The following is a 20,035-nucleotide window of genomic DNA, read 5'->3' as shown; positions in this document are numbered from 1 at the left end:
ATTGTCTGTGAATATCCAAAAAAAAAAGACCATTTGTTCCCATAAATATGAATCATATATTTTCTCAAAATAGAATTCCACATTCAAGTTGTTTTTCCTCAAAAATGTACAAAATGGAAACTAGTAACCCATGTTGCAAGGGGGAAGTCTAATGCCATTTTTATCATTGCCCACTTGTAGTTGTTTTCTTTTATTCTAGATGGTTTTAGAGGCACACACATACAAATATTTTACTCATAAATATTTGAGCAAAGGTGTAGCAGGGAGACTTATTAAGTACCTAACAAGAATCATCACCTGTGAAAAACAAACATGGACACCAAGCAAATAGATGCATATTGTAAGTAGAGGGAGAAGCCAGATCAGAGGAACATCAAAGTGACTCAGGTAAGAGGAGGACCTTGGGCAGCCACCCCTCCCTAAGGTATTGACACATTTAGGTATTGACACATTTAGGTATTGACACAATTAGGTACTGACACACCTATAAATGCAGGACTGAACCTCTTCCCTCTCCACCACACCCAGCCTCCTGCTCTCCTGTCCTGGTCTGACCCCCAGGTGACTCTCAGCCATGAGGACCCTCACTGTCCTCTCTGCCATTCTCCTGTTGGCCTTCCTGACCCATGCTGAGCCCTTTGGAGAAAGCGCTGAGGAGCAGCCTGAGGCCCAGCAGCAAGATACGGCCATCTATTTTGCAGGGAATGCAAGGGCCATGCAAGAGGCTTCAGGTGAGAGCCCAGTGGTGCCACCAAAAGTCCAGTCATAATAGCATTAGCAAGTGAGGGCCTTCAAGCTAGAGACTCTTCTAGGGTTCTTGGAACACCAGAGGATTGGGTTCCAGGAGGTGTGCATGGGAGAATCAGCAGCTTCAGGGTCAGAGATTGACCAGCCTCTTCCAGTTGCTCCTTAGCACCTGCAGGCAGGACTCAAAATCTGTTGTGTGGGGATGGGTTGGAATGAGAGGTGAGTAATCCTGAATTTGGGAGCTGTATTGCAGGGGGTGTGATAATCCTGTAAATGATAGACTAGAATGATTGAAGAATGATCCTTAATGAGCAACTCAGAGTAAGATTAATTTTTGCTTCATGACAAACACATGAATTCTCTCCATCCATTTATGAATGGTGTATATTGGTTGGTTAGTGGTAGACATTGCATGTCTTAGAGCATCTCCCCTGGTCTGCTCTGCCTCTCCCCCTTCCCTCCTTTCCCACTGTGCCTGACATGCCCCTTCTCTTCCCAGGCCCTCATCGGAAAGCCGCCTGCTTCTGCAGAACTGGGCGCTGCTTGTTCAATGAGCGTCAACTGGGGATCTGTATTCGCAATGGCAGACGTTACAACTTCTGCTGCTCCTGAGCCGTGTCAACGGAGTTGCAAAGCACTGCAAGATCCAATCCGAAGATCTTGAAAAGAGCGATTTTACTCTGTAGGCTTTGTACTTTTTCTTACTTATCTATCCAAAATAAAGTTAAAGCATTAGCCTCAGTGTGTTTGGCCTGTGCTTATTTGTTTGCGTGAGTTGGAGTTTGGCTTTTCTCTGCTGTCCAATTTTATTGTGAATTCTGTCCTGAATGATTTACATTAAGAGGATCCTGCCTTTACTTCCCAAAGATCCACAATTTGAGCATCAGACACCAATTGTAAAAAAAACAGCAGAGAAACTAATGGGTTAATTGGTTAGTTTGAATCCAAAGAATTCTACATATTCATAATGCTATTCAGAAGAGGAACATCACTATAAAATTTATGAAAATGTGGTTGTTGATTCAAAGGAAAGTTACATACAATAGACTACTTTTATAAATTTAATTAGTGGGAAGTCATTGATATATATGGATATTTTTCTTATTTTAAGCAAATTTGTTCAGTATCTATAACTTTCTCAATGTGTATAAATGGTATAGAGCACAGTAAAGCCTAAGTGAATCGCAGGCAAAGAAAAATGAGAAGCGTTCTGAGTAGGAATGGCTGAGCAGCCTAATGGTTTCACGTAATAAGCAGAGAGCAGAGCCCAGAAGCTGGTCACTGAGGTGACACTAATAACGTGAAATAGATGGTCCCCTGAGACATAGAAAGATAACTGAGTGAGTCCAATGTCCTAGAAAGGATCTGGTCTCAACCTTCCATACTTTTGAAGATATTCATTCTATTAAGTATAATAACTCCTAGTCATTTTAATAAAATGCGAGTGGGAAATATGTATGTGTTTATAATACCAATGAAGTAAGTCAACATATTGTAATGACAATTACTTACAAAGCAACTCCCAAGGAAAACTTAAATAGCACCCTATCTGTGGGAAAGGCACGTTTTCAATATTGAAAGTTAAATAAAAGGGAAGAGGCTGTGGCTTAATCACTTGGGCTGCTATCTACCACATGGGAGGCCCTGAGTTCACATCCCAGGGCCTCGTTGTGAAGGCAGGCTCACCCACATGCTGCAGAGAGCCGCTAGGCAGCAAGCACCATGGAGAGCTGACTCAGCAAGGTGACGAAACAAAACTAACAGACACAGGGTGACAAGCGAGAACCCAGAGCAGCATGCAACAAATGGACACAGAGAGCAGACAGCATACCAAAAGCCACAAGTGAGGGGGGGTGGGATATATAAAAAGTTAAATAAAAGGCAGTAATTTAAGAGTGTCATGACATGACAAAGGAAAGCATATTTGTTATTGAAATTAATAATCAGTTCTTGGGGTTTGATTCATCTTAGAGACACAACCAAGCCCCAGAGACAGCTATTTGACAACAAAAACTGCAACCTCATCTCACTTCTTCTTGGGTCTGGTAAGATGACAAAACCCTAGAAAGGAGGAAATTCAGGACAAATGAGAAAAATGTTAAGTTCACTTTTGTACAGATTTGATGTAATGGTATTAATAAATTTGTTATTGATCTTGAGTGTGTTTATCTGCCATTTGAGGTGTTAGAAGTTTTCTAAACAAATCAGGCATAGTAAATTTACTATCTAATGTAAGTCCCTTAGGAGAATTTAAATATCAAATTTGTATCAATATTTGTTTCCCAAAATAAGTACTTTTGGTTTTCAAAAGTATTGATTCAGCATTAAACTGTGCAAATAGTGGCTAGTGTTCTTTCCTGTGCACTGACGTCCTTTCATGATGTTAAAGAATCTACAGTGAACCCCAGCCTGGTCCTTCTGCTCTCACCGGAAGCGCCTTGATCAGAGCTCCCTTCCACGCCAGGAGCCTGATTCTCTTCCTTTACTTTCCAATATTCTTAGTGTCCAGTGTCCCTAAGTGATCTCTTTCCCTTTCTTCAGAGAGGCTAAAATCATATACCAGTTCCTCCATTCTATACCACCTTCCACCACATTTAATGTTTCTGAAATTCTACATGTGTCTTCTGTCTACATGCAAATGCAATGCAATAGTGCTTTATTTTTTTTAATATCTAAAATTGCTTAACACATACCATTTTAGGATCAAGGGCAAACGATGATACAGTGAATATCCATTAATCACCTACATCATGTCAGGCATGGCACTGTCTTATAGCTGCCTATCAAACCATGCCATGTGGTAGGAAGAATGTTGGTCTGGATTTGGGGGGTGAGGGATGGAGATGGGGTAAAATCTGGGCTTTCATCCTTAGGTCCATCTGCCTCCAAGCCAGTGGTCTCAGGATCTACCCACCACCACCTCCAAAATGTGAAAACTACCCTATTCTCCTTGCACTGTTTTTGTTTTTTGCTTTTTGTTTTTTTTTTTTTTTAATGTAATGGGGACTGAACCCAGGACAATGTCCTTGGGGAGTGGGTGCTCAACCACTTGAGCTACATCTGGTCCCCCACATTCTATTTCTTCACCTTGAAACTCACTTTCAACGGATAATCTTGCCATCTAAGGCTCAGAGAAAATAAAAGTCATCAGATGGGAACTTCATAGACTTCAGGCTGCAAAACCAATTAAATGTGTCCCTATTTGCCACCTTGTTCCTTCCTGGAAAGTCATATTCCTCTTCTCCAAGACTGATAACACCCATCTGGCCTTTGGGCCTCATCCCTTACCACAGCTGCAGAAACCTCTGCAATCCATTGATTATCCATTTTTCCTGAATTTTCAAAGACGTCCAACTCCTTCTCATAACTATTTAAATACATAAATCTTTTAAAAATATATATTTTCTTTAATCTCTCACCACCTGCAGCTATCACCCTGTCTTTCCTCCTCTTCATAGGTAAAGGAAACCTCTTGAAGAGTTGCCTATAGCCACTATCTAATTTCAACTCCTCTTTATTCCCTGACCCTAGCAATGTGGCTTCTACCTCCAGCTCTCCCTTGAAACTGCTCTTGCCAAAGTCTCTTGCAGATACTTGTTTTCTGGCCAATAGCTGCTCCATCCCTTACCTAGAGGTTCAGAGGGCCATACCCTACTTTCCTGGTCTTCTTGACAATGAGGGCATGTGTCTGTGACCACTTCTAGGCAACTGCAGCAGAGAAGTCTGCTGGTGGGTGACCTGAAGACTGTTATCTCTGATAGGAATGCAGACAAGCCCAAATACAGTATGTGCTTGTGGTTGTGAGACAATGTGATGCTTGGCATGACACAGACATCTCAAACACCTGAAAAAGGTCAAAGGCCTCAGCTCAGAACATCTGCTCCTGGACTATAATAACCATGTGTCTGATCCTGAACAGCAGAGCTCTATTTCCCTTCCATGTGTTTCTTTGGAGCTCCTATCCTGGATCATCTGCAATAAGGAAGCTGGCAGCTTAGGATTGGCAAACCCAGGGCTTCCTGCCAGGTCTGTCTGTCTCTAAAATACATCCCTCCGAGGATGCCAGGTTTTGTCAGCACATGGGGGGCCCAGAGTCAGGAGATCCAGTGGGCTGAGCCTTTTGTCAGGTTTAGAGGAAAGTGTGTTGAAATAACTTTGATCTCAATTATATTTGAAATATCAGACCCATTAGATCACCATGGAAACCTAGCTACTTTCTTCACAAGCACTGCATTCAGAAAGTCTGCACATACATTAAAGCACTGTGTGGCTCATACTATTTCTTACATAGTCTCAAATCACCTTGATAATATTGAATATATTTGTTGAAATAGTTTGTTTCTTGGATACTTCTCCTTAGTGATATAGCCTCAATGTCCAAAAAAATAGGATATGAATACATAAGTATTTCATAAAGTGTTAGAGTTGTGATGAAATATAACAAATACTACAGTTCCAAATAACATCATAGGTAAAATAGTAAACAAGACTTCAGTTTGTATTATAAAAATGGGAACATGTAGTTACAGGCATCATTAATCTTGCCAAATCTGGGAGAACACACATGGCCTGAAGTAGCACAGTCAAGTATCTGAAAGTTAATTTGTGAATACAAAGCAATGACCATTAACCCAAACTAATTGTCCCCAGTATAGCTGTACCCAAAAGTGTCATGAAAGCATTGAAAGTCTGTGGATTTCTCCCACTCTCATCTGCCTGGGATTTTGTTCCTGCAATCATTCTCTCTTTCATGCACCATCAATTTCCTCCCCACTTACTTGCTCTTAACAGCATCAAAGTATGCTCTAGTAAATAGCAGCTTAAATGCAACTTCCTCTCTTACATGCAATCACAACAACACAACTACCCAAATAAACAGTCTGTCTGTCCTCTCTTCACCCCCTACCTCACTGCTCCTTTTCTCCCAGGCCTAGTGCTCTCAGGCTTTTGTCTGCTCCAGGCCCTTAAAGACTTGTCAATCATCCCCCCACACTGCTGAAGTCTACTGTCAGTCCTCAACATTCATATTTCTCCACTTCTGAGCTGTATTGTGTCTAATGAGTCATTCCATCCTTCCTGGCTCCTGGTCAAAAACATGAAAACCTTCTTTGGGTTTAGTGAGACAAATTGCCCAAAAGGAGACTTCTTTCACTCAACTCCATGCTACCTGATATAATAGCTACTGTCCAGCAAAATTTTGGGTTTTGTCAGCTCATATATAAACAACCAGCCAACCAACAGTCTGCCCTTATGAAAAGGCTGCCCCTATTGCAGACAATGTACCAAGGGAGGTAGGGCCACAGCACTCTGAGCAGGTAAACTGAGCTAAAGCCTCTGCTCAGAGAAGCAAAGGCTCCAGAGGATTCCCAGAACTAGGAAGAACAGCTATCAAATTGCTTGCTTAGTGGGGCTTGGGAAGTTCAAGTAAATAGATCATAAGATGACATTTTCTCACTGATCTTTGCCCAATCTGAGACTGAATTACCCTTCACTTAATTCCTCTTTAGCTCCAGACTATGCCTCATTTCACTCGAGGCATGAAAATGATACTGTGCTGACCCCTACACTCAAGCATGAGCACGCCCTCCCCCTCACCTTGTGAAACATGGGGATCACCCTTTTCTATGACGCTAACAATGTGTTGGAGTTTCATCTCTTTAGGGAAGGGTTCTAGACCAGGACTCAGCTATTCAACAACTGATGGGGAAGAAGGGCTATCATTACTTATTATTATCATCATTAACTCAACAATAAATGCACATATCAGGTGACAGAGATGCGTCATAAATGGAGCTGTTAGACCAGAGAGCCATCAAAATGACACCGATGGCAACAAGTCAATCAGCTTTCCCAGTGACCTCTACACCTGAGTTCTATCCCCAGAGGCTAATTCTCCTAAAAGACCAGTATAAACATGAACATAGGATGCTTCCATTCTCCAGAGACAGTGCTAGGCATCCACTACTTTCCAACCTGGGCTTTGCCATTTTGCAAAATCAGCATTCCCTCATTTTTCCTTCAGGTACTGGAGACCCTAACTGTTCTCAATACTTCTTTCTCTGTATTTTAGTTTCTCCCTGTAGTGATTTCTCTGCTTTATTTCTGCCTTCTGATTCCTGCCCTTGCCAACACCTGATGATTCTTCCTGTACTGTTCAAGTGAAAAGAACCCACAGAAGTGGATTTCAAATGTTCATTCAATCAATATGTGCTATTTTCTGCCCTATTGGATAAATATTGTGCATCATGTCATCTCCTAAAGCAACTGTTAGACCAATGACACAGATGGCAACCTCAACAAAAATGCTGTTCCCTGCTGCAGACAATGTGACCAAGGAGATAATGGAAAATAGTTTGAAACATTTAAACTGAGCCGGAGCTCTCTGCAGAGGAGGTGTGCTCAAGGAAGGCATTCTGAGCTCACCTGCCAGTGGGAATTAAACCTATCAAATGCATTATGGGATGGTTCCAGGGCAACTCATATAAATTGGGATATGATTAAATAGTTTTACCTTAGATATTTGTTCAGCCTTAGGCTCACTTGCTCCTAACCCCAAATCTGGATTCATTTTAAAGATGTGTGTCATTGTTCTCACTTCTTTAAATGAAGCAAGAACCTCCTACTCCCATCACCTGGAGTGTCAATTCCAATCAGCTGACACGTCCACCAAATCAAGGTTTCATCCTCTTGGGAAAGCTTTGTACCAGGGAAAAATTTCAGAGATAACAGTCACATCCAAAGCAAGAAGGAGTTTTTGTGTTCCTGATAATTCTGTATCAAACCAATGTTTTTTTGTTGAGGAGGAGGAAGGAGAGTACAAGAGCTATTCAGGTAGGTGGGAATAAGAATGGCTCATTTTCAGAGTCTAAGAGACAGATAAAGTAGATACAACCCCAGGTATTGGTTCTTTTGAGGGATAAAGAGACCCACGGGTTCTGTGGTCATGGCAGATGGGGTTCACTGCCATGGCAGATGGCCCTTCTTTGTAGCTGGTGTTTCTACATGATGGAATTGGACTCGGAGGGGATCTCTTCCCACAAGACTTGCATGCTACTTTATTGGAATTGTAGTTGGTGCTGGGGTTTAAGATATATTTAGGGGATTTGAATCTCTGGACTGATAATATGACACCCAGGCCCAGAGCCTCAACAGACTTTAGCTCCTACACTTTGATCTATTGGACTGACCCCACTCAGCTAACATGGAGTTGAAGAAGGTCAACCACCACACCATGGAGCCTAGAGTGTCTACAACTGAAAGCAGGAGGAGTGCATCCAGGATCCATGTGGAATCTAAGCCCCCACTTGACATAGATGTGCAATGGACACAACCAATCCAATGTCCACAGAGAAAATGTGGAATGGGTGTGGGAAGGGTAGCCATGGTGGCTGCTGGGTGTGGGGAATGGGAGGAAGAGGTGAGATGTGGAGGCGTTTTCAGGACGTGAAGTTGTCCTGGGTGGGGCTTCATGTACAATTACAGGACATTGGAGATCCCCCCAGGGCCCACTGGATGGAAAGTGGGAGAGTGTGGGCTATGATGTGGACCATTGACTAGGGGTGCAGTGATACTCAGAGATGTACTTACCAGGTGCAATGGATGTGTCATGATGATGGGAGAGAGTGTTGCTGTGGGGAGAGTGGGGGGTGGGGGCAGTGGGGTTGATTGGGACCTCGTATTTTTTGAATGTAATTTGTAAAAATAAATAATTTTAATAATAATAAAAAAAAGAATGGCTCATTTTCTACCAGTGCAGACACCAGGCAAATAGACCCATGTAATCAATAGACTCACTGTATCGGTAGACTCACTGTATCAGACACCTATCAAAGCAACTGCCCATGAAATCCCCAGGAAGATTTCACATGATTAACTCATCCACCCTGCCCTGCCTTTGTTCCAGGGAATTACAGGTTGTACAGTGACAGCTTATCAAATGATTTCATTGGTCTACCTGCAAATACACAGATTAAAAACAGGGATCCCTTCACTTCTAAGAGATACATGGGTTGCTATGGCCCCTCAGGGACCCTCATCACCAGAGGCCTCATGGCCATGCAGATCCTCATCATCCTCAATGTAAATGGATTAAACTGCCTAGTTAAAAGGCAGAGATTTCCAAAATGGATAAAGAATCATGACCCAATCTTATACAATTTATAAGAGACTAGCCACATAATGAAAGACATAAGTAGATTGAAAGTGAATCGATGCAAAAAATCCTGCAAATAGTAACTAAAAGAGTGCTGTGTAGTATTAGTATAATCAAATAAAATAGACTTTAAGTAAAAAAAGTAGTTATGAGACAAATATCAGCATATCCTGATGAAAGTGACAAGATATCACAATTATAAATATACATGCACCTAATGGCAAAATAAAAAATCTATGAAGTAAATTTGACAGATTTGTAGGGAGAAATTGTTTTACATTAATAGTAGTAGACTACCATATAACACTTTCAGTAATGGATAGAACATCTAGGCACAATATCAATAAAGTAACAGAAGATTTGAACAATATGATGAATCAACTAGAACTAAAAGACATATATATGAACACTTCACCCAAAAGCAGCAGAAGAGACCCACTTCTTTAGAAAATCTATGTGTAGATTAGAAGATATGTTTGGACACAAAACAAGTCTCAATAAAATTAAATACATGGAATCATACCACACACCATAGGTCTTCTCTGACCACAATGGAATGGAGCAAAAAATCAATACAAGAGGGATAAGTAGAAAAGTCACAAATGTGAGGAAATTAAAAACACATTTTAAATAACCAATGGGTCAAAGATGTCACAAGGAATTTAGGAAATAACTTGATTTGTTTCCTTCATAGCCTTGTCTATCTTCAGCAACACTCATCTTACTTTCTCAAACCCCACTTCCATATACACATTCACATATTGTGAATTAACATTCTTACCATCTTACATTTTGTTCTATATCAAAATATCTCCTGAATAAAACAAGGGTCTTGACTAGGGTTCATAAAACTACAGGCTGTTGGCCAAGCCTGTTAGAATGGTGGCTATTTGAATATAGCCACGCTCATTCAAGTACATAGTGTCCACAGCTCCTTTCAAGCTACAGAGCGTATTCCATATGTTATGAAATCAGAAGCCTATGGAAAAAGATCTCTTAGTGACATTCATTCCAATTTGCTCTGTTTTCAAATGAAGAATGGAGAAAAAATGAAAGTGTTCCTCTTAGATCAGAAACAAGGCACGATGCCCACTGTCACCACTGTTATTTAACACTTTACTGGAATTTGTAGCCATAGCAATTAGCAAGAAAAAATAAGTGGAATTCAGATTGGAAAGGAAAAAGTAAATCACTCCCTCTTTGCAGGTGACATGATCATGTGTGTAGAAAATTCTGCGAAATCCACTGCAAAGCTACTAGAAAAATCAAATAGTTCAGCAAAGAGGTGAGGTACAAAATCAGCAAAGAAAAATCAGTTATGTTTCTAAACAGTAGTAATGAACAATCTGAAGAGGAAATCAGGAAAACAAATTCCAAAGATGGCAGCAAGACAATTGTCCATGAACAAATGAATTCCTAACAAAATGTCATATGTACATATAATGAATATTAGACAGCTCTAAAAAGAATGAATTTCTGATGATTCCTGAAGACATCATGTTGATGAGAGAAGCCAGGCACAAAATGAGAAATATTGGGATGCTCTTATTGTTATTAGATAATGAGAGTTTGCAAATTATAAAATCAGAAACTAAAATACAAGTTACCAGGCACCAGGGTGGGGGTAGGGAATGGGGAGTTAATGCTTAATTGGTACAGCATTTCAGTTTGGGGTGATGGGAAAGTTTTGGTAATGAATGGTGGTGAGAGCTGTACTACAGTATAATGTACTAAACACCACTGAAAGTACATTTGAAAGTGTTTAAAATGGGAAATCTTAGGGTATATATCTTACCAGCATAAAAAAAATTAAAGAACTGCACAACTCAAACAGTGAACCCTAATGTAAACTATGGGCTGCAGTGAATAGTGTAATTATAGTTATATTGTTTCAATAATCACCGCAAAAGTAGCACACTATCTAGACATTAATAACAGGGAATATTGTGTTTGGAGGGTGATTTCTGTACTTTTTGATGATTTTCTTATAAACCTATATCTTCTTTAATGTTTGCTGATTCATACTTCCAAACTATTGCACTGTCATTTTAAGGTGCTGCTACAGCTCAGTTTCCACATAGATCATAGGACTAGGGAGGAAAGGACATGAACTTTGGGTTTGGTTCAGAAGCCCTGAGTTCACGTGACTGTTCTGGTTTCTACTTAATCTCCCTTTCTTAGGTCCTCATCTTTGAAATGAGTAGGTTTGCCCACAAAATCTTTGAGAAGATTCCTGGCCTAATTATACAGTCCAACTTCATTTGCTATTCTGACAAACCTTCTCATCCTGTCAGGTCAGCACAATCCACACATTGACATTTTGAATGTTCTATATATTTAGCTTCTTCACACCATTTCCCATGGCTGCCCTTTTGTCTCTTTTGTACTCCAAATTCTGTTCCTCCCTCAAGTTCTTGCTCTGCATCTGAGTTGAAGCCTTCACTATACCAAAGGTGTCATTTTGTTTAAGCCACGACTATCTTGGAACATTTGTTAATTGCATCTTTTTCTCAATACTGAACTATCAATGTTATAAGCTGCTTGAAGCTGAAAACAGAAAACCTGGTTTGCAGATATGCTCTAATAAATGTTGCCATTTTCCATTGTATACACATTTATTCTATGGGCATTGATATTTTTTATATGTAAAATGTAATATGGAATGAAAATAGTATGTGTGACTTCATTGAAGTGCTAATGATTGAGTAACTACTATATACCAGGTAGTGTTCCCAGGATATATGAAAACATTTACTTTACTAATTATGGCTAATATTTATTGACTACCATTTACCCTCTATCTGTTTATAATTAATTCTCACAATAACCCTAGTAAGCAAGTATTATCATTAACGATTTCTCTGCAGATGGTAAAAAACTTTAGAGAAAAAACTTTAGAGAGATTATCACTTTACTCAAAGTCGCAAAAGATTAAGAAACAGAGTGATGCCACATCCCTTATATTCAAACACTGACCTGCACTCACTCTTAATTTTCTGAATTTGAGAATGCTATACCAATGTGAGGGACCCGAATTCACATTCACAAATATCTTGGGTCCACAGCTTTTACTTTCCTCAGGTAGTGGTAGCTGGGGGCACTGGCAGCCTGTCCACAGATGGGCTACTTAGCAACATGGTGGCCAGAGGGACTGGCCATCAGAGTCTCCAGTAGCCTGAGATCATGAGAAGGGAGAACCCTTCAGAGCTCTGAAACAGCTACTGGAGTCACAGGAGCCTGACACACCCCAGGAGAGAAGAGGTTTGGTGCCATGGGCACACAGATGGGTGGGTGCAGGGTCAGAGACAATGGAAAAGGCAGTGTTCCCAGTGATGCAGATGGGAGCTAATGGACTGGGGAATTGAGGCACCACTTGCATGAAGGAGAAAGAGGGACACACTGGTCTCTCATTCTCCAGAGTCACTCTGAGGCTCCTTGTCCTTCTGGCTGCCATCCTCCTGGTGGCCCTCCAGACCCAGGCTGAGGTCCTCGTTGAACGAGCTGGTGAGGTTCCAGCCCAGGAGCAGCCGGGGGTAGATGATCAGAGCTGGGCCATCTCCTTTGCAGAGGATGCAAACTCTGCTCAGGAGGCCAAAGGTGAGAGATGTCCACCCTAGAGAGAGAAATCTAGAAAAAGTGACCAGAGGTGAGCTCCAGAATCAGTCTGGAGCAGCCTGTGTCACTTTAGGTGACTTTACTTAGCCACTCTGTGCCTTGACATTCTCATCTACACATTGAGCAGGGAGAGGCAGATAATAGCTAAGGGATCTTCTTTCTCCACAGGCTCTGGTTCTAAGACAAGTCTCTGAAAATCACTGTGTTCAAGACATGGTGAAGCATAGTGAGAAGACCTTCTGGAGCAAAACAGGTAGAATGGGTTCTAGGAAGACAGCTTTGCTCTGTCCATCAGAGAGTCCTTCAGAGCTGGAGACAGACCTGAAGGGTGTGTTAAGGCGTGTGTGGCATGGGGGAAGGAGCATATGTAAAACAGAAAGAGCAGAATGGGTGTCTAATCCTGGATGAGCACCACATGCTCTTTATAGTCATTCCTGTTCTTGGGAACAATCATTGCTGCAGGCTCTAATTTACTCACATGGTACAGAGTTCAAGCTGGCCTGTGACTTCTCCAGGGATTCTGTTTCCCCCACCTTGACCCAGGTCTCAATGCCTGATGTTCCTTCTGTTTCTTCAGGTCTCATGAAGGATCTCATCTGCCATCGCAGAAACCCACCCTGTTGTTCGGGAGAAGGTCATGGTGGGTCCTGCAGAATTGGTACTTTGGGTTACAAACTTTGGTGCCGCTGAAAGATAAGTGTTCAAATTGGCCTAGGCAAGATATAGAAGAACTGTCATTATTTCTACCTTTTCCTGTTTCCTTTCCCCATCACAAATAAAGTATTTGCAGCAAATTTTCTGGGCTTATGAGTTCTTTTGTGTGTGTGTGTGTGTGTGTGTGTGTGTGTGTGTGTCCGTTTGGAGCTTATACATGTATTAGTCAGGACTTGTTAGAATGCAAGTACCAGAAACCTAAGTCATACTCCCTGAAAAAAAATATGGGCTTCAAATCATCAGAATTTCAAAGAGGAATATGCTTTACACAATTTCCTATGAAAGCTCATATGACATTACTGTGCTATCAATAGACTATGGATTGAAGCAGCATAAAGAAATAAAGTCCTCTGCTGAAGGTGAGCATATGAATGATTATAAATGCCAGTACAATTTTTTTTTGCATTATTTGGTATATATCACCATTTTTCACTTCTTACACTTTTGAAATGCAAATGTATAAAAATGTTGATAAACTTATGGTTATGTAAATGCAATATTTAAAGATGTAATATATGATTAGAACAATAAAATGTGAGGGACAGATGGGTATAAGAATAAGGTTTGTGTATCCTATTGATTTAAGTTTGTATCAGATCAAATGATACTGTTATAAATAGGGGAAGCTATATTTAAGCCTCTTCATAACTATAAAGAAATATTTGAAATATAGACACAGAAGGAAATGCGAAAGGACCTAACATGACTCACTACAAAAGATCAAACAGATAGAAAAGGAGCTAAAATGGAAGAATTGATGGACAAAAATGGTGCAACTTATGAAGACCCCATAACAAAAAGTCAGAAGATATTTACACATTATGATTAGTCATTTTAAATGTACATGGTTAAAACACTCAGGTGAAAAAGCAGTGATTGGTAGAATGGATAAAAAGGCATGAATCAACTATAATTTCCTTATAAATGACTAATCCTAAAATCAAAGACACAAAACCAACCCAGGGAACTCAATGTGGCTCAGTAGTTGAACGCTGCCTTCACACATATGAGGTCCCAGATTAATTCCCCTGGCCCCCGGTACCTAAAAAAAAGAGAGAGAGAAGAAAATCAAGGTGTACACCAGGGAGCCAAGAGTGCCTACAACTGAAAGCAGGATAATTGCATCCATTATCCATGTGGAATCTAAACCCCCTCTCCATAGAGATGTGGAGTGGATATAACCATTCCAGGGTCTACAGGATGGAAGAATAGAGTATGGATTAGAGTGGACTTACTGATATTCTATTCATGAACTATTGTGATTAGTAATTGAAGAAAATGTGGCATTGATTTAGAGAAGGTGGCCATGGTAGCTGCTGAGGGTAGGCAGTGGGAAGAAGAGATGTGTTGTCGGGGCATTTCAGCACTTGGACTTGTCCTGGATGGTACTGCAGGGACAGTTACTGGACGTTGTATGTCCTCTCATGGCCCACTAGGTGGACTGGGTGAGGGTGTAAACTATAATGTGGACCACTAACCATGTGGTGCAGCAATGCTCAGAGATGTGTTCACCAAGTACGATGAATATCCCATGATGATGGAGAAGGTTGTTGGTATGGGTGGAGTGGGGTGAGGAGGATGGAGGGTATATGGGGATCTCATATTTTTTTAATGTAACATTAAAAAAAAGTAAAGACAAAAAAACATGGTATGGAACTCACCTAGCCTCTCCCCCACAAAAAGAAAGAAAAGTCAAATTTCGATGGTTCCACTGATGGATTTTACCAAACATTCCAAGAAGAACTAGCTTTGCCGTAAGTCCTGACCCCTTCGTGACCTGGGATTAGGACTTGACCTCTGCTAGCTGCCTTCACCCACCACATCTGAGCCACTTGCCTCAGCCAAGCATCTCAGAAGACAATCTATGTAGGCCAAGGGCTGGCTCTTCTTTCTTTTTAGAAGTCATCCTAGAATGTTTCCAAGTTGCAATGTCCACAGTCATGAGACAGTGACCTAGTGGCCACATATATTCCCAGTAAAGTGGACCCTGCACAGGACAGGCTTCCAGTACCCCCTTCTGGCCAGCAGGGGGCGCCTTGCCCTTAGGAAAGTTGACTCAAGAGGGACAACCCTGGGCTTCCCTGAGAAGTGGAGCTTCCTCATCAAACTCTTGTCCTTGCACCCCCGGGGCCAACACTACAGCATTAGTCCCAAATCAGGTGCTACTAAGGAAAAACCAAGGAGCTTCCATAACCAATACTTGAGGTGAGCAGTTCACAAAAGTCCACTGAACACCAGGAAGGCCAGAGTTGAGTTATCAGAGCCCTTCAGCACTTAGGTGACCTAGGAGGCCTCTGCTGACTCCAGATGCCGGACTTTGGAAAGTGCACATCTGCTCTTAGGCTCAAAATGCTTCTTCATGAAATGTGAACAATAATACTCCAAGGATTACTATGTGCTTTAGTTAGGATAATAAGTATAATGTTCTTAGCAATGGTAAGAAACAATATATAATTCATTCGATTTTTCTATGTCAAGATCAGTAGGTCTGTGTTTTTCAACACCACACAAAACATAACAACAGTGCTGAAGCACACTTACTTTATGTGTGAGAAAGCATATTTACTCAAAGTCTTGTGTCTAGTGTGTGCTGGATATAGCAATGAAGTTCATGTCTCCTGATTCCAAACCCTCCAAAGGGCTTATAACTTTAGGATGTTTAGTCTAAACAGCAGATAACAAATAAGAGGTGTCTCAAGGAGGTTTATAATGATTTTATATGTGGAATGGGTTTTGGGATTACCACAGCCTAAGTGTTCAGGAAATCTTACAGTGTGAAGCAAGGAAAGAAAGTGGCCTTCGAGTTTGGAATAAAAAGGATGAGGAAAGAGAAGAAAAGCAGCTCTCCCAGCCCTGTTTGTAGAGGGCAGGCTGCTCTGGCCTGCACAAGAACCTCCGCCAACAAAAGTGACAAAAGACCAAGCCAAGTGAAATTCCTGAGGAAATGCAATCCCTTCCCTCCCCCAACAAGCTGAGGGCTGCTGGGCTCAAAGATTGCCCCATATGCCTACGTTAGCCCTTGTAATGGAGAGGGCAGCTGGGCGGTAAAGTATGACTTTTCCCACATCTTTATGTTAGCAAGAGCTGGGACACCAAAGGAAGCCCATCGGCTCTTCAGCACAGACATGGGGACCCCATGTTTATAAAGAGAGCCCAGAGCCTTGAGGAATAAGGAGCTGTTCTTTTCTCCATGAGATTTTGTCTGAATTATCTCCAAAAAAACTTAGTATTTCTTTATGGGAAGTGTGGCTGTGTCTACTTTAATTGGCAGTAGACAAAGGAATGAACTGGCCTATAGATCTCCCTGGTGGAAATCTAGAAAAGGAAAGTCTACTTGAAAGGTGCACCTTCAGCTTTATACATGCACCTGCGCCAGAGTCAGTGCATAGCTCAGGTTATGAGTCTGCATTGGGGAAGAGAAGTTTCCAGGGAGGGCAGAGCTGTGAGCAGAGAGGTTTGGAGACAGGAGCTGGTGGGGACAGCCTGGATAAGAGGGACCCAGGTTTGGCGAGTGCACACGCTTGAGCGTGTTCTCACTGGAAAGCCCTCCCTGTGCAGGCCCAGGACTTTATACGCCTTCCCTGCTGAAACCGAGCGAAAAGTCCACTTTGTTAGACATTTATTCTTGTCATTCTTAAGTTGTAATTCTGTTTTGTAATTTTCCCAACCATACAGTAAAAGAATCCATATCAGAGCCTCTTCATATTGAAATATGTATGAGCTCCTTGGGGAGGCCAGCACTGCTGAAGCAATGCCCACAATTTGAGGAGCACATAAAGGGAGGACAGAAACTGAAGTAGAAGGTTTAAGAAACCCCATATCCTCTTCACTCGGTGTCAGGTGCTCAATTCCATGGTGGGCCTTAGCTTACCTGAGTTTTAATTGGTGATGGGCATTACAAAAGTGCAGCCCTGAGCTCTGCTGCTAGAGGAGCATTCTGGAGAGGGCAGATGTAAGAGTCAGCCCTGTTGTTAGAGGAGTGTTCTGGAGTGAGTGTACATAAGAGAGTCAGGGAAGCAGATTTGGCTCAACTGGTAGAGCATCCGTCCACCATAAGAGGGCCAGGTTTCAAAGTCAGGGCCTCCTGACCCATGTGATGAGCTGGCCCACATGCAGTGCTGCTGCATGCAAGGAGTGCCGGCCCATGCAGGGGTGTCCACTGCATAAGTGAGCCCCTCTTGCAAGGAGTGCACCCTGAAAGGAGAGCTGCCCAGAGTGAAAGAAGTACAGCCTGCCCAGGAGTGGCACTAGACACATGGAGAGCTGATGCAGGAAGATGATGCAACAAAAAGAGACACAGATTCCCAGTGCTGCTGACAAGAATGCAAGCAGACACAGAAGAACACACGAAAAATGGACACAGAGAGCAAACAACTGGTGAGGGGGGGAAGAGAAATACATTTTTAAAATAAATAAAAATAAAAACATAAAACCAGGGAGTCAGCCCAGCTGTTAGAGGAGCATTCTGGAGTCAGCATATAGAAGAGAGGCCGGCAGACAACACCCAGATGTTCCCATGCAGGCTAGAGAAATCCATTACCATGAAAAGAGAAAACAGAGCCCCTGTGATGGTCAGGCTATTGTGTCAACTCGGCCAGGTAATTGTGCCCAGTAGTTTGGTCAAGCAAGCACTGGGCTAACTGTAATCCAAGGACATTTGTGGACTTTAATCAGCACTGACTTTACTGCAGTGGTAAGTCATAGATAGCTGGTTACAGTTACAGCAGTCAGGGCAATTGCCATCAGCAGTGAGGACCCTGAACCCAATCAGCTGAATCCCTTAAAAGGGGCAGCAATTCAAGTATTGAGAGAGAATTTCCCAGCTGGTCTTTGGACAGCCAATGTCTCCCAGAACTCATCAGGAACCTTCACTGGCCCTTCATCGGAGGCCCTGCCTGCAGCCTGCCTGCGGAGCCTGGACTGGTGTGTCCCCACGGCCGCGTGAGAGACTCTGATAAAACTCTTACTATCGGTGGATTCCCTTGTTGGTTGTTTCCTAGAGAACCCTGACTAACACACCCCTCTGAGGGGCCCTCAGAAGTTCCACGTGGGGATGGGGTGTCCTTGGCCTCTTGGGAGGGGGTCGTGGCTGCACTGGGAGTGGGGAAGGAAGTGAGCAGACCTGGCTGGATGGCAGGGAGCCCCGGGGGTCTCCCCCACACCTGCCCCGCTGCCTCCTCTGCAGCCCCATGGCCTCTCGAGCCCCTTCCTCGTCTTTTCTGACAGGGGCATGGGGGCGCAGGCTCAGCACAGGCCGTGGTTTGCAGAGACTCGCACAGGCTCTTACTGGTTGACCTGAGGAGGGACGAGAAGGGCATAGAAGCTCTGTGCCTGGTGGTGCCCAGCGTGCAGTAACTTCAACAGGTGAGAGCAGCTGCGCTTTTCATACAGAAAGACCCACTAGCAGGAGGACTTGAAGAATTCTGCTCACGCACTTGCTGAAAGTCGGTGGATTCTCTCCCTGCCCTGAGTCGTGGCTGGTATTCCCTGTGCTCAAGGCTCACTGGAGGAACCTGGGCTCGCGGGGCTCTTTGGTGGAAAGCGCAGCAGCAGGGAGGCCACGCCTGACCCCAAGCTGCTCACGGGTTCCCAGGCCACAAAGATAAGCTGGTAAGAGCACTGTGGAGACAGAGCAGTAGTGCTCACTTTGAAAGGAGAAAATATTTCTCTAGAATAACTGAAGTCATAAAAGGGAAAAAACATACATTGCATTAAAAAGGGAATATATTTTGTAATTAACTAATTTACTATGAAAGTCAATTTAACAATAAAAACAAAACTTAAAAAGCAGCTAGCACTAAAATGCACTTGCTTCCTGTTTGATGCCTTTGTTAATCTTTTGGGAAGCTAAACATTGTGGTGTAAGCAAACAGGTAAGTATAGGTCAGGTTTTTATTTAAGTTAGTGCTCAGATAAGCAGTCGTCATATTCCCCCACACTGAGGTGCGTCTCTGTGCCTTGGCCTGGGTCCCTGGAGCCACAGCCTTGTGCTGAGACAGGTCAGAGCAGAGAGAAGGCATCTGCCCTCCTGCAGGGGGGAAGCTGGGGCCATGGATGTGAGGGGCACACTGCAGGGCCCCAAGCTCTCCCAGGAGGGGCAGTGCTGACCCAGCTTCACAGGGGTTGTCCCTGGTGGGCTGACAGTGAAGGCCCCTCGCGTCCTTCTTGTTGACCTGTCCATGCAGCTCTGCAGGTGGATTTGCACTGTCTGGGCTGAACCTGGGTGAACAGAGAGGATCCCCTCCCATCCAGAGCTTCACCCTAGCCTCGTGCCCCGTTGATGGGCTCCTGAATTACTATTTTTAAATGAATAATCTTGTTAACACTTTTGGAGAAATATTTGACATAAAAGAATTACAAAATAATGAAAAAAAAAAAAAGATATTGCACAAAATGCTCCTATGAGGTAGATACTTCAAATACAGAAATGTCTTGAATTGGCTCCCACAGCTGGAACCTGAATCCGCCACACAGCCTCAGCTCCTGCTTGTCTCTTTTGATTGTTCAGAAAACTCTGCTTTCTGACCACGAGGAATACCGAGGAGGTGCTGGGTACTTCTCCGAACATGCGTTAGGCTAGCTCTGCCTTCCTCATCTCTCCCCCTCTTCACTTGCCTCCAGTTGTGTGAGGACGCACGGCCTGAAGCTGAAGACAGAGGCCAGGTCACTGGGTATGTGGGGTGGACTGTGGAGCCCCTGAGCCAGCCAACAAGGAAGCAAAGCCGCCTCCTCAGCCACCTCCAACCTCCTCCAACCTTGTAGCTCAAGTGACCCACGGCTGGGTATTGGGTTGCTTGGCTACTCTCA

At 42.9% G+C, this 20,035-nt stretch overlaps 1 long non-coding RNA gene across 1 annotated transcript; it reads left to right on the top strand.

Annotated features, from left to right (window-relative positions):
• The first annotated feature begins 285 nt into the window (after positions 1-285).
• On the top strand, positions 286-1,488 carry LOC101440658 (uncharacterized). Its single transcript, XR_011647443.1, has 2 exons — positions 286-731; positions 1,247-1,488. It is a non-coding gene; the product is annotated as an uncharacterized lncRNA (long non-coding RNA).
• The last annotated feature ends 18,547 nt before the right edge of the window (positions 1,489-20,035 follow it).

Source organism: Dasypus novemcinctus, chromosome 25 (genome assembly GCF_030445035.2).
Source record: "Dasypus novemcinctus isolate mDasNov1 chromosome 25, mDasNov1.1.hap2, whole genome shotgun sequence".
Lineage (NCBI taxonomy): Eukaryota > Metazoa > Chordata > Mammalia > Cingulata > Dasypodidae > Dasypus > Dasypus novemcinctus.
This window is presented reverse-complemented; position numbering and strand designations above follow the sequence as displayed.